Below are 16,239 nucleotides of genomic sequence, written 5' to 3'. Positions count from 1 at the left end.
TCTGCTAGGAATGACCTCAAACAAGGGGTAGCTGAAACTAAATTCCCTACCCCTAACTACGATGCACTTGCAAAGTTACAGCAGGAGGAAAAGCAGCTGCTAGGGATTTCATGGCCTCTATATCCACAATCGCCACCATATCCACGATCCTCCAATCGCCACCAGGACAGAACCCCACTGGTCCTCACCTACCACCCCACCAACCTCCATATACATCGTATCATCCTTCGTCATTTCCGCCACCTCCAAACGGACCCCACCACCAGGGATATGTTTCCCTCCTCTCCCCTATCAGCGTTCCGGAAAGACCACTCCCTCCACGACTCCCTCGTCAGGTCCACACCCCCCACCAACCCAACCTCCACTCTTGGCACCTTCCCCTGAGGAAATGCAAAACTTGCGCCCACACCTCCCCCCTTACTTCCTTCCAAGGCCCCAAGAGATCCTTCCATATCCACCACAAATTCACCTGCACCTCCACACACAACATTTACTGCATCTGCTGCACCTGATGTGGCCCTCCTCTATATTGGGGAGACAGGTCGCCTACTTGCGGAACGTTTCAGAGAACACCTCTGGGACACCCGGACCAACCAACCCAACCACCCCGTGGCTCAACACTTTAACCCCCCTTCCCACTCCACCAAGGACATGCAGGTCCTTGGACTCCTCCATTGCCAGAACATAACAACACAACGGCTGGAGGAAGAGCGCCTCATCTTCCGCCTGGGAACCCTCCAACCACAAGGGATGAACTCAGATTTCTTCAGTTTCCTCATTTCCCCTCCCCCCATCTAGTCTCAGTCCCAACCCTCGAACTCAGTACCACCTTCCTAACCTGCAATCTTCTTCCTGACCTCTCCACCCCCACTACCTCTCCGGCCTATCACCCTCACCTTGACCTCCTTCCACCTATCGCATTCCCAACGCACCTCCCCCAAGTCCCTCCTCCCTACCTTTTATCTTAGCCTGCTGGGCACACTTTCCTCATTCCTGAAGAAGGGCTCATGCCCGAAACGTCGATTCACCTGCTCCTTGGATGCTGCCTGACCTGCTGCGCTTTTCCAGCACCACGTTTGTCAGCTCTGATCTCCAGCATCTGCAGTCCTTTCTTTCTCCTTCTATATCCACACAGGATGGTTAGTAAAAGCTAATCACTCAGCAATATCAGATCAGTCTCCAGACTCTCTCTTCTTCAAAGTCCACTCAAGTGTACAATGTTATTCCGCCCTTTGAGTTGTCCTACTACTTAATTGGCTCAAACTGATCCATACCTCAAACGCAGCCTTTTCTCTCTAACTTGAAATCACACTGAGCAAAAGCACTAGATTAGATTAGATTTCCTACAGTGTGAAAACAGGCCTTGAGTCCAACAAATCGATACCGACCCTCCAAAGCATAACCAACCCAGACCCATTTCCCTACCCTATATTTACCCTGGCTATCACCACGGGCAATTTATCATGGCCAATTCACCTGACCTGCACATCTTTTGGATTGTGGGAGAAACCGGAGAATCCGGAGGAAACCCATGCAGACACGGGGAGAATGTGCCAACTGCACACAGACAGTTGCCTGAGGCAGACCAAGAAGTTCAACTTAAACAGTGTCTTAAAAGAGGAAAGAGTGTTGAAGTGTTTGTGTCTGTGTTTGTGTAAATTTACGTGCCAGTTGGGACATCATGTTGAGGTTGTATAGGATGCTGGTGAGGCCTCTTCTGGAGTACAGTGTGCAGTCCTGGTCGTCCAGTTACTGGAAGGATATTATTAAACTGGAGAGGGGGCAGAAAAAAACTTATCAGGATGTTACTGGGAATGGAGGGTTTGAATAATAAAAACAGGCTGAGACTTTTTCACCAGAGTGAAGGAGGTTGAGGGGTGACCTTATTGAGGTATATAAAATTATGAGAGGCGTGGATAAGGTGACGAGCAAAAGTATTTACCCTAGGGTGGAGAGGTTCAAAACTTGGGGCATATTTTTGAGATGAGGAGAGACAGATTTAAAAAGGACACAAAGGAGCAACATTTTTTACACACAGAATGGTTAGTGTGTGGAACAAACTGCCAGAGAAAGTGGTGACTGCGAGTACAGTGATGCTTAAAAGATGTACATGAATAGGAAAGGTTTGGAGGGATATGGGTCAGTTTGGGAACATGGTCATTGTGGACTAGTTTGACCGAAAGGTTTGTTACCATGCTGTACAACTCTACGACTTTATAACTTCAACTGAACAAACAAAAAATCAGTTGCTTACATTCTTGAAGATTGCAGTTGACTCCCAGAATCTATAAGTAAAAAATGAGGTCTGCAGATGCTGGAGATCACAGCTGCAAATGTGTTGCTGGTCAAAGCACAGCAGGCCAGGCCGCATCTCAGGAATAGAGAATTCGACGTTTCGAGCATAAGCCCTTCATCAGGAATAAGAGAGAGAGAGAGCCAAGCAGGCTAAGATAAAGGGTAGGGAGGAGGGACTAGGGGGAGGGGCGATGGAGGTGGGTTTGTACCTTGACCTCCTTCCACCTATCCCACCTCCATCGCCCCTCCCCCTAGTCCCTCCTCCCTACCCTTTATCTTAGCCTGCTTGGCTCTCTCTCTCTCTTATTCCTGATGAAGGGCTTATGCTCGAAATGTCGAATTCTCTATTCCTGAGATGCTGCCTGGCCTGCTGTGCTTTGACCAGCAACACATCCCAGAATCTATAATCATTTTAGAGTGAACTATTTTCATTCACCTTCACGTGAGGAAGTTTTTTTTTTTTTTTAGATTACATACAGTGTGGAAACAGGCCCTTCGGCCCAACAAGTCCACACCAACCCGCCGAAGCATAACCCACCCATACCCCTACATTTACCCCTTACCTAACACTACGGGCAATTTAGCATGGCCAATTCACCTGACCCGCACATCTTTGGACCGTGGGAGGAAACCGGAGCACCCGGAGGAAACCCACGCAGACACAGGGAGAACGTGCAAACTCCACACAGTCAGTTGCCTGAGGCGGGAATTGAACCCGGGTCTCAGGCGCTGTGAGGCAGCAGTGCTAACCACTGTGCCACCGTGCCGCCCGTTTTATCTCTGAATGGCCCGGCTCTAATTTTAACACAGGAATTTTAATTTTTAGTCAGGAAACCTCCAGAGAAAATAACTTCTCTGGACCCACCATGTTTAATGCCTTAATATCGTTATAAAGACCTCAATTAGATCACCACTTCAACCATCTAACTCAAGGGAATAGGAAAATATTCTATGCAACTTGTTCATATCATTTAACAGTTTTATTTATAGTGTCACTTTAGTGAATATTCAAAGCTAATACATCCTTCCTGAATTGCAGAGCCAAAAAATAAATGTCCTGGTCCAGATGGAGTTGATGAAGACAAACTGATATTTGTTTTCAAAGAGTTTCCTATCTGCTGGTTTCTTTCATATCTAAGACTTTCAACCATTGATTCGTTTATTTAGTCACTCATGGGATGTGGGTGTCACTGGCTGGGACAGCATTTATTGCCCATCCCCAATTGCCCTTAAAGTGATGGTGTGGAGCTGCCCTCTTGAACTGCTGCAGGCTATGTCACCTAAATACCACACATCATGTTGTTGAGGAGGGAATTCTTTAAGTTGTTTGGGAGCTCATAAGAATCTTGACCCAGCATCAGTGGTGAAGTTGTATGATGGTATATTTCCAAGTCATGATTGTGTGGGATGCAGTGGGGAACTTGCTGGTGATGCTCCCATGTACCCATTACCCTTGTCCTTCTAGGTGCTAGAAGTCATGGGTTTGGAAGGTGTTGTCAAGGATCCTCCATTTTGGATCTTGTAGGTGGGCCTCACTGCTGCCACTGTGTGCCAGTGGAGGGGGATGTGAATGTTGAAGGTGGTGGATATGGTGCCAATGAAGTAGGTTGCTTTGTCTTGGATGGTGTCAAGCTTCTTGAGTATTGATGTGAGCTGCATCTCTCCAGATGTGCGGACTGTATTCCTTCACACTCCTGGACTTGTCGAGGTTTTACTATGTAATTTCTTGTGTTGAAGTCACATGCTGATGCTGCAGAAATGCTGATAACAAGAACACAGCAAGTGCCAAAAAGTAATGCACAAAGCTGAAGGCAGGATCATTACACAGACCAAAGCTAGAGTCTTTGATGGATTTAAGATAAAGGATAATTCCAAAGAATTGCTAACATTTATTGCTTTTATCCATGCGAAGGAAAATGGTATTAATTCAAGGGCGGAGGATATTTTCGACATTAGACACGCACTATCAGTTTGGTAGAATTCCTGGCTCTAGTCCTTAAGCAGGTTATTGATTTGTTCTGTAATATCACTCAGCTTAATGTCCAGTTGGTTGTAGTCTATTCAACCATCCTAGACACGCTTGACACCTGGCTGATCAACAGCATTGTCTTATTTCAGACAGTCCCTGTGCAAATGCTTTCTGTACTGCAGATCCTGAAGCAAATAAAACTGGCAAATGAATAGAATAAAAGTGATACTTCAGACCAAGTGCTGGCTGATGCACATGCACACTAGAACTAGTGCCTTCTCTGTCCTGTCTGTCACAGAGTGTAGATTAAAATCAGCAATGTCCGCTGACCCAATCAATAAATAGGCCACCTATAAGGAAGGGTCCAATGGAAGATTTAACCAGGCCACACTGGTCTGGACTGACCAGCCTGGTGTGGAAGGGAGAAGGAATGAAGCATACAAACATGGGACAAGAATGCATTAAGCATGTGGGTTCCCTCACCTCCGGGGCATTGTGCTCACCTGACCATTGATGAGACACCATGTCCAAAATCTTTGAACAAAAATACAGTGTTACCAGATGAGAAGGGGTGAGTTGGCTCCTATCTTTTTAACCAAACTGATCGGTCACAGAGGTTTTAATTTTTTTTCAGCCCACAGTTAAATCACATCTTAATTAAAACACAATCATTAACCAAAGTTAAGGTGTCAGTTACAAGATTTCCTTGATTAAAACAAAGAGGAATTTTACAACTTACCAAGAAAAATAATAAAAATACATCAAACACAGATAGAAAGTTTAAAAAGGATGGGGCTAATTCAGTCGGAAGATAGAGAATATTCAGTTTTAAAAGTTCTCAAGAAGTCTTGAGTTGTTACAGTCGAGCATGAGCCCAAGGCTGTTCAGTTGATGTCTCGTATCCTCAGCAGTCAGGAAATGTGTTGAATCATTGGGTTTTTAGTGAGTTGATGTTTCGCTGTCAGTTCTATCACCACTGCAGAGTTTTGTGCGAATGGGGAAAAACAGGGAGAATGACAGAATTTTCCAGTCCATGTTGTTACTAAACCATTTTTTTCTCTCTCTGTATACTCCTCTGGCAAACTGTCACTGAAATACAGTTCATTTGTGTAATCCCAAATCCTTCTTCATTATCTTTAACATAGAACATAGAACAATACAGCACAGAACAGGCCCTTCGGCCCATGATATTGTGCTGAACATTTGTCCTAGCTTAAGCATCTATCCATGTACCTATCCAATTGCTGCTTAAAGGTCACCAATGATTCTGACTCTGCCACTCCCACAGGCAGCGCATTCCATGCCCCCACCACTCTCTGGGTAAAGAACCTACCCCTGACATCCCCCCTATACCTTCCACCCTTCACCTTAAATTTATGTCCCCTTGTTGTACCCGGGGAAAAAGTCTCTGACTGTCTACTCTATCTATTCCCCTGATCATCTTATAAACCTCTATCAAGTCACCCCTCATCCTTCGCCATTCCAATGAAAAAATGCCTAGCACTCTCAACCTATCCTCGTACGACCTATTCTCCATTCCAGGCAACAGCCTGGTAAATCTCCTCTGCACCCTCTCCAAAGCTTCCACATCTTTCCTAAAGTGAGGCGACCAGACCTGCACGTGGCTGCATGGTTGCAGGAAACTCTTTCATTTCCAAAATGAACAGCTTCTCTTGTGTAAATTAAAACAGAACATACAATTTTCTTGGCCCTTGACTCAATTCGCCGGTTGCTATGCATTTTGATAAAATGGTAAATTTTACTTCCGATGGCTTCATTTATTGCACGATAGGTTCCTGAACATGCCTCAATCTGTGCTCAGAAGATCATTGCAGCATTTTAGATCTATGTTTCTACCTTTTACAAACCATTGTAGTCCACGAGGGCCTTGGGGATAAAAATCACATGATGGAAGCAGAAAATTGGCAGTCCATATTTTGTTCCTGTCATGACAATAATATCTAATTATTTCATTTATTTATTTTTCACTGGATGCTGGCAAAGCCAGCATTTATTGCCTGTTCTTTATTGCCCTTGAACTAAGTGGCTTGCTAGGCCATTTCAGAGGACAGTCATGAATCAACCACATTGCTTTGGGTCTGGAATCGCATCTACGTCAGACCAGAGGAGGCTGGCAGATGTCCTGTTCTGAAGGACATTAGGTGGGATTTTGCAAGAGTCAATGGTAGTTTTACAGTCACAGTTATGGAAATAACTCCATGGAGGTTAGTAACCCTTTATTTACGTGCGCACAGTACATGACACTGACCTAGCTAGCTCAGAGCTGGCTCTTAGAGTGAGCAGAACCCCTGACACACCTATTTATCTGCCAGCCAGGGCTCCCTGCTTGGACCAGATTAACAGCCTCAATCAGGGAACTCATATTCTTTGAGGTACACCTGGCTTACCTCGCTCCAATCACTATAGTTACTGAGACTATTTTGCAATTCCAGAATTACTAGTTGAATTTTAAATTCCATCAGTTGCTATGGTGAACTTTGTAAACATGTCCCTCAAGTATTAGCTTGGGATTCTGGGTTGCTAGTCCAGTTACAATACCTCCTCATCACCAGCCTCCCCCATTCTAATCTGATTATGAGGAAAATGAGATGTATTTTATCACATTTCACAGATTTTTTTGACTTTGCACTGAAGTGGGAATCAAACCCATGACTTTCTGACTCAGCGGCACTTACTGAGCCAAGCTGACAGCTGAAGAAGCAGTGCTTTTAATGAGGGAGATTATTAAGAAGTAGGTTTTAACAAAATGACTTACATTTAGCATCCTTTCATAGTTAATCGTCCCAGGCTGCTTCAAAGGAACATTAACAAAGCAAATTTGAAACAAACCCACAGTAGGATATTTTGATATCAAAATCTTGATTGGAGAAAAGTTTGAAGATTGTCTTAATGGATAAGAGAGGTAGAGAGGTTCAGGGAAGAACATTCCAGAACATGAGGGATTTGGCAGCAGGAGCCACAGCCATCAATGGTTAAGCAACTTACAGTCAGGACAAGTGAGCAGAACTGGGCCAGCACACAGACCTTGGAGGGTTGTCGAGCTGCAAGTGGTTACTGAAATGCATGATATTAGTACTATCTCTATGGTTTAATAGAAAATGCTGACTGTCTAGACAATTTGCAACATCACTGAACCATATATCTATTGAATTTTATTGCCCTTCACAAATGTAGAATTAAAACAATAAAAAAGACTTAGTGCTTGAATTAGCAAATCATTTCATTCCAGCGTCTGCGAGTGAAAGATCCAGTGTCATTGCAGTAACCTTGCTGTCTGTTCACTGCAGACTCTGGTCTGGAGTGGAGCAGGAATGGAGAATGCAAAAAGATAAGATATTGGAATCCTTTTACTAGCTCTCAGAAACAAGCTTCCATTAGGTGTTCACCTGTTCTGATTGTCAATTAGTGATACATTTCTTTGCAACCAAATTCATCCAATGCTTTCACAGATACAATACCAAGCCCCAAAATGGAATCGGAACCTGTTTTTAGCATAATGTAACGAAGCACATTTCAAAATGAAACCAAGTGTTTTTGTATTCTCTGTGTCTTTAGAGTAACGGGGGCTCAATGTCTCAGCTGGGAATCTCCGCTGGGACAGAGAGCAGGCTGTCTCTCACCTTCTCAAACTGCTGTTAAGTCCCAGTCACTGCTTCACTTGCTGACCTGCACTGCTCTCCTGTGTAGCAATGCTTGACCACAGAAATTCTCATCCCCATTTTCAAATCTCTTCATGGTTTCGTTTCCATAACCTCCTCCAGCTCTACAGTCCTCTGAGGACCTCAAACACTTCCAATTTTACGGATTTGTCAAATCTATGATTTTCATCAATCTATAATCTTCTGTAACCCTCTCTGCTCGTTTATGTAGCTCCTTGCTGTTTTGTTAGTATTTTAAGGGTTAAACTATCATTGATATGGAGGTGTCCATATTACAAGATGATTAGGGGTTTAGATAGGGTTGACCATGAGAACCTTTTTCCACATATGGAGTCAGATATTACGAGGGGACATAGCTTTAAATTAAGGGGTGGTAGGTATAGGACTGATGTTAGGGGTAGATTCTTTACAGCGAGTTGTGAGTTCATGGAATGCCCTGCCAGTAACAGTGGTGGACTCTCCCTCTTTATGGGCATTTAAACGGGCATTGGATAGGCATATGGAGGAAAGTGGGCTAGTGTAGGTTAGGTGGGGCTGGATCGGCGCAACATCGAGGGCCGAAGGGCCTGTACTGTGCTGTATTTTTCTATGTTCTATGTTCTATGTATCAGTGTTGGACTAGGGTAGACAAAGCCAGAAGCCACATGACACCAGGTTATAGTCTAACTAATATGAAATCATAAGCTCCCAGAGCTTCACCTGAGTGGAGGTTCACCTGATAAAGGGGCAGCGCTCCGAAAGCTTGTGATTTCAAATAAACCTGTTGGACTATAACCTGGTGTCATGTGACATCTGAAAATATCATAGCACATTGTCTTCAAGCTAAATGTGCCATAGTCTTTTCAGACCACAGGGTTACTCTCTTATTAGAGGCTTACAACTGGTGGCAGTTTAACCTGAAGCAAAATAAAATGGATGTTGGAAATCTGAAATGAAGCCTCAAAGTACTAAGCAAGCGATGCAGCATCTGTAGAGCAATATATGGATTTCATATTTCAGACCCTGCGACTTTGCATCAAGAACAGACAAAATCAACCACTTTGAGCATGATTTCAGTCACCTGCTTGAATATCTCCTTGTGTGGCTCCGTGTCAAATTTTGCTTAATAGTGCTCTAGTGAGGCTCCTTAGAAAATATTACTATGTTGAAGAGGTTAGACAAATACAAGCTATTGGTCTTAGGGAGAGGGGATGTTAACTAAACTAGGTCACTATCAAGGGTCCCCTGCTGGACGATAATTACTCCTTCAAACCAATGGATCCCTCCATTCCTTCAATTACTCTGACTGCTCTTGCTTGTGATCCTTTTAGTAACTGCATTATCCGCGTTAGTACAGTGGCAAAGAGAAGTATGCACATTAGTTTAAGTGCAGTTACATCCATGATTTATAAAGTGGCACATTACCTCACTCCTTCAGCCCTATAATGACCTTATAAAACATTGTCAGACTTACTTTGCTCACTCCTGCCAAGCACTGATTTATTGCCAATTTGTAACGCTGGACTGCACATTACCTTTACGAATGAAGGAACCGAGAAAAATGTGCATTTTATATATTTTTTTTCTTTATTGTTTTCTAGCACTGGGGCATCACCGGTCAGGCCAGCATTGATTGTCCAACCTTTATTGTCCTGAATTAAGTGTTGGCCAAGACAGAGGGTAGGTTAACATCTGCCACACCTGGAGTCACATGTAAGGATGTAAATTTTCCTTCTCTTAAAGGAATGTAGCAAACCAGATTTTTTTTAAATCAGTGGTAACCATTAAACTAGTTTTTAATTCAAGACTTTACTAAATGAGTTTAAATTTCATCATCTGCCATCATAGGGGAGTGTCACCACAGCATTAGCCTGGGTGTCCAGGTTACCAATCTAGTGATGTTGTCTCTATACCACCGTGTCCCCTCTTCCATTCCTGAAAAATCCCTCCTGCTTCACTAAAGTCCCTTAAGGAAAGAAATCTGCTATCCTTACCTGGTCTGGCCTACATGTGACTGCAGACCCACAGCAACATGGTTGATTCTTAACTGCCCCCTGGGCAATTAGTAGGAGCACTAAATGCTGGGGCCAGTCAGTGACACCCACATCCTATCAATACCAAAAAGTAACTTGTATTTCTAAAGCATCTTGAACAATAATAAAACATCTACAGGTGCATCATAGGAGCATTAGAAAGCAAAACTAAACATAAGGGCAGATATTAAGATCATAGAATTCCTACAGTTTGGAAACAGGCCATTTGGCCCAACCAGTCCACACCAACCCCCTGAAGAGTAAGCTACCCATTCCCCTACCCTATTACTTGACATTTACCTCTAACTAACGCACCTAACCTACACATCCCTAAACACTATGTGCAATTTAGCATGGCCAATTCACCTAACCTGCATGTCTTTGGAAAGAAACCAGAGCACCCAGAAGAAACCCATACAGACACGGGGAGAATGCACAAACTTCACACAAACAGTCGCCTGAGGCAAGATTGGAACCTGGGTCCCTGGCACTGTGAGGCAGCAGTGCTAGCCACTGAGCCACCACACCACAACACCATGGTCAAATGGTCATATTGGTAGTTTCCAGACAGGGACCAGGTTTAGGGAGGAAATTGAAAATGTGTTGCTGGTTAAAGCACAGCAGGTTAGGCAGCATCCAAGGAACAGGAAATTCGACGTTTCGGGCCAGAGCCCTTCATCAGGAATCCTCACTTATTACTCTTAGGAAGGAAATTCCACAGCCAACACTACTGGAGCAATTAAAGATACAGAATTCTCTCATGGGACCCAATGATTTGAAAAACAAGTTTTAAAAAGTTGAACAACATGGTCATTTGAAGTGATTTGGTGCTTTTTAAACATCAAAGATTATAAATCAAGTCTAACTTATCAATTAAATACACTCTACAGAATCTGTGACTGCTTTAAAGGTTAAAGTTTCATAGCACATTGTCTTTCAGCTAAAGGTAAATCAATGAATCCCTACAGTGTGTAAGCCAGCCATTTGGCCCATTGAATCCACATCAACCCTCCAAAGAGGAGACCCCACATCCCAACCTATAATCTTGCACTTCCCATGGCCAATCCACTTGCAGGACATCTTGGACACTAGGCAATTTAGCATGGCCAGCCCATTTAACCTGCACATCTTTGGACTGTGGGAGGAAATCAGAGCATCCAGAGGAAACCCACGCAGACAGGGGGAGAATGTACAAACTCCACACAGATAGGTCGCCTGAGGGTGGAACAGAACTTGGGTCCCACCATGCTGCAAAGTTGCTATACGTCTTAACAGGCATTAAGGTTACTTTCTTATTAGAGACTTACAAGTGGTGGTGCTTTAACCTGAGGGTCACCACATCTCAGATGAGTGGACAGCCCTTCAATGTAATGTCAGCCAGTGCAGGAATTAAACCCATACTGTTCTGCATTGTAAACCAGCCATCCAGCCAACTGAGCTAAACCAAGCTATGATGCAATCTACAGTCCTGTTACCCTCTGCAATCTTGAGTTCTCTAACACAGTCAGGTTATAGAACACAGAACATAGAAAGGTACAACACAGAACAGGCCCTTTCACCCAAGATGTTGTGCCGAGGTTTAATCCTAATGTAAGTTATAATAACTTAACCTACGCACCCCTAAACTCACTGATATCCATGTGCAAATGTAATGAGGGACAACAGAGTACAGGGGAGGAACAGTGTGCCCCCTATCGTATTGGGCAAATCTCCTTGTCTTGCCAGTTTGCAATTCTTTATATAGATTGGCAAGCGGAAAGATTGGGGAAGGGGGAAGTGTTAGCCTCACCAGCAGGTTACTGAAAATGACTTGCCCTTGGTTTTCGGAGACATGTCAGTACAGAGTTTGTAAATGTTAGCAGAACAGAACTGAACTGCACTGGTAACAGAAACCTTGCAAGTCCAGAACTTGATCCTGGTAAAAATAGATTATGTAGCCAGCATGATATTTTTATATAAAATGTGAATGGAAGGGTGGGATCACTTTCCACTTAACATGAGAATCCGATTTCAAAATCAGGCAACTGGGAGGAAACACTCCTTTTTCAGCTCACCCAAAAACAAGTATGCACCCTGACTGAATAGGTTTGGACAGTTGATAGCAGTTGCTCACTTAACAATCCAGCAATCTAGAGGCTTGGGTCTAAGGATTGATTGGCAGGAGTTTCAAATACTGCTATCATAATGCGCATTTAAATTCAGTTCATTGGAACAAAAAGTTAGTCTTGGTAATGACAACCATGAAACTATTGAATGGTTGGGAAAACTTATCTAGTTTAATGGTGCCCTTTGGGGAATTAAATCTGTTGTCATAGAGTCATAGAGATGTCCAGCACGGAAACATTACCTTTGGTCCAACTTATCCATGCTGACCAGAGATCCTAAATAAATCTATTCCCATTTGCAGCATTTGGTCGATATCCCACCAAACCCTTCCTATTCATATATCCATCCAGATGCCTTTTAAATGCTGTTATTGTACCCATCTCCACCACATCCTCTGGCAGCTCATTTCATAACACACCACCCTCCGTGTGAAAAAGTTGCACTTAGGTCCTTTTTGAATCTTTCCCCTGACCTTAAACCTATGCCCTCCAGTTCTGGATACCCCCACCCCAGGGAAAAACCTTGTCTATTTACCCCATCCATGCTCCTTATGATTTTATAAATCTCTATAAGGTCATCCCTCAGCCTCCAATGCTCCTGAGAAAACAGCCCCAGCCTGTTCAGCCTCTCCCTATAGCCCAAACCCTCCAACCCTGGCAACATCCTCGTAAATCTTTCCTTAACAGTTTGGTCTAAATGTAATTGGCTTACCCTTAAAGTCCCTCTGAAATGTCTAGTAAAGAGGACTCAGTGAAAGCTAAGGCAGCCCTCCATCACCTTACAGCAGTCTCTCTTCGTGTGTGTGTGTGTGTGTGAACTGATTCATGATTCTGAAGGAACACCTTATCTCTCTAATTGTCAAAACCATTCAGATCAGCCATGAGAATTAGCCGACAAGGGAAATGAAATTCTAAATCCCTTGATATTTCCACAACTCCAGGCTGAACTTGCTCCTTATTAATCTCTGTCTGACAGTGTCCTAACATCAAGTTCCACATCTGCAAACCCATTCCAGCTATCGATCACCTTTGGCGTAAATCAATATTTTCTGGCATCTGGCCTGAACTATATATCTCAGAACACACCTGAACTGATATCTGACACTCAAAACCTACTGTGGAAAATAGTGATGGGTAATAAATGCTGAATAAATTTTAAAAAATTAAAATTCAAACTTGTTGGATAGACTAAAAGGTCCTTGAATCTCACCCCATGTTGTCCCTGTTCTGGGAGTATAGGATGGGGACAGTGGAGAGTGATTAGGAGAAAGTGAAGACTGCAAATGCTGCGAACCAGAGTCGAAAAGTGTGGTGCTGAGGGTTTGACATTCATTTCAAAAGAGATAGGGAAGGTTTAGTCTGCACCTAACCCCGTACTGTACCTGACCCTGGGGGTGTTTGATGGCTTCTGTACAGAGAAAATGCATCCAACTTCATGCTGTCCCTGGCCTGGGGGTGTTTGATGGGAACATTGCCAAGGGAGCTTTACTCTCAGTTTAAAAGAGTAGAAAATTCTTTACTTTCAGTTTAAGAGAGTAATGGGAGCTTTACTCTCAAAGAATAGAGAAAGCTTAACTCTGTATATAAAGTCAGACTATACCTGTCCTGGGACTGTTTAATGGGGACAGTGTAGAATGAGATTTACTCTGTATATAAACCCAGACTATACCTGTCCTGGGAGTGTTCGATGGGGACAGTGTAGAATGAGATTTACTCTGTATTTAATCCCAGGCTACCTGTCCTGGGAGTGTTCAATGGGGACAGTGTAGAAGGAGATTTACTCTGTATTTAATCTCAGGCTACCTGTCCTGGGAGTGTTCAATGGGGACAGTGTGGAAGGAGATTTACTCTGTATTTAATCTCAGGCTACTTGTCCTGGGAGTGTTCAATGGGGACAGTGTAGAAGGAGATTTACTCTGTATTTAATCCCAGGCTACTTGTCCTGGGAGTGTTCAATGGGGACAGTGTAGAATGGGATTTACTCTGTATTTAATCCCAGGCTACTTGTCCGGGGAGTGTTCAATGGGGACAGTGTAGAAGGAGATTTACTTTCAGTCTAAAAGAATTAGAGGAGATGTACTGTGGATCTGACCCCACACTGTCCTTGCCCTGGAAATGTTTGATGGGGATAGTATAGAAGGAGCTTTACTCTGTATCTAACATGCTGCACATGTCCTGACAGTATTTGTTGGAGACTGTGTAGGTAAAAGAATAGACAGAGCTTTACACTGTACCTTAATCCCAGGTTGCATCTGGGACTGTTTCATGAGGACAGTTATTTTGGGTGTGTAGGTATGGAGATATTTTGTTGTTGATGTGGAGAGGGAGGGAGGGAGGGGTGAGAGCTTGTGACTGTGCAGCAGTACAGGGGAACATTGCACTCTGCAGAACCCAGGGACAGTAACAGGGCCACCAAGGAAGGGCATAGGGTGGAGTGGGGGGAGTGGAGTAGACTGAAGGTTAAGTGTGAGGGGCTGAAGCTGAAATTTCCAGCATCCAATTTGCCTGTTGAACTAATCTTACAATCTGCTCAAAAAGCACCTGGGAAAACCACTCCAGCCTTTTCAGTTCAAAAACTGTGAATCGATCTTCAAAGGTGTGCTAATAAAATATATTCACTCATTTTTTACAATCAACATTACACATCCTGTGGAAATTCTCTCATTCTCAGCAATGCGCACTCTCAGCTAGACACTGATGGATATTAAACCCTGAAAGTAGACATTAATCCTAGTCTGGAATTAATGCATTGTAAAAGCTTTCCCACTGGGGTCCTCAATGACACCAGGTCACTCCAGTGAAAATATGTTCAACCTCCCCCAAAATACAGACCCTCAGCACCTGACAAACATCAAGAAATACTTCAAAACACGCACGTCATACTGAGAGAGGGCAATATGGTGACATTGTTCCCCTCCTGACATGCCATATTTTCCAAATCAAGGAGATGAAAAATCTCGTGTTGTCTTATTATTCATTCAAGACACATCTTGTATTGGGAGGGGGAGGAAAATGGGGCTGAGCGAGGAAGGCTATTGGTAAAGAAAAGGGAACAGGTTGTCAACAGAGAGGGGGAGGAGGTGGAAAAATCGCTTGATCTTCAATGAAACGGGAGATCAACACAATGAGAATCTGTTCCAGGGGCAACGTGAGGGGCACCAGGTCTGACTAACTCAGTGGCAAACCCTGGGGTCCCCACCTCACACCCAGCACCCAGGCACGTACACAGAGAGATGGGGGAAGATAGAGAGAGAGAATTATACACACACACAGACAGACAAAGGGGCAAGACGTGATCCGGAGCAGCACACATTCTTGTTTTATTAATTATGTCCAGATGCAGAGAGAACCCTTGTTTACACCGCGTGTTCCAGACAACACCCTTTTAGAGCAGTTGGGGGGGTGACTCTGAACTGAATATAAGATTAAACATGTCATCTCGAACAGAGGGCAAAGACGGTGGAATAATCACGGCTAGACTTCATGTCGAAATTCCTAGAACCTTGACAATCCGACCCTCACATAAGCGACCCCCTCCCCACACACCCGACACCAGCCCCGAATGCAACATCTCAGAAACATTTATCCCGAATTACAGGCGGTCAGTTTACAATCCGAGTCCCTGTTGCTGAATGTCACGTTCAGGCAAATCCACGGCGAATCCAAACTCCACTGCTGCTGAAATCCCATTTCTCGATGAAAGGTGCTTGGCCATTAACTGATGTTTTACTCCCCACCTCCTCCTCTCTCTCCCTCCCTGTTAATATCAAGCAGAGGGGCTTACCTGCTGCACGCTGTCCGCTGTGAGACTGGTGTTGGGGAACAGAGCGGGCTGTGCTGTGTGAGCACACGCAGGGACAGGGATCTAGTCTCCCCGCCTTCCCGTTGGACAGGGATTCACTGGATGCCTTGCCGGTGGAGTTACCATCCCACACACACAACTGAGAGAGACAGACACCGATAGCAGCGACCTCTGCAGCTGCTGCTCCTCTGTGGGAGACTCCCAGGAAATGGTCAATGATTAACCCACTTCCACTCCCACCCTATCCGGAGATAGTCTATCCTTGCTGTCAGCTCATTTATTTTGTATTATGCCTTTATTCTCTCGAGAATAGAAAACAAAACAACTGAGATTGACCCGGGATAAAAGGCACAGAACCGTACCGCAGGCCATTCTG

At 44.1% G+C, this 16,239-nt stretch overlaps 1 protein-coding gene across 1 annotated transcript in view; it reads right to left on the bottom strand.

Moving 5' to 3' along the window:
* fxyd6 (FXYD domain containing ion transport regulator 6) overlaps nt 1-16,038 on the bottom strand; it is a 69,564-nt gene extending 53,526 nt beyond the window's left edge. Inside the window, exon 1 of the mRNA XM_060847016.1 lies at nt 15,846-16,038. The gene's annotated coding sequence lies outside the window, so the exon portion shown is untranslated. The remainder of the gene's footprint in view (nt 1-15,845) is intronic.
* Nucleotides 16,039-16,239: the final 201 nt, after the last annotated feature.

This window comes from Hemiscyllium ocellatum, chromosome 29 (genome assembly GCF_020745735.1).
Source record: "Hemiscyllium ocellatum isolate sHemOce1 chromosome 29, sHemOce1.pat.X.cur, whole genome shotgun sequence".
In the NCBI taxonomy this organism is placed as follows: Eukaryota; Metazoa; Chordata; class Chondrichthyes; order Orectolobiformes; family Hemiscylliidae; genus Hemiscyllium; species Hemiscyllium ocellatum.
This window is presented reverse-complemented; position numbering and strand designations above follow the sequence as displayed.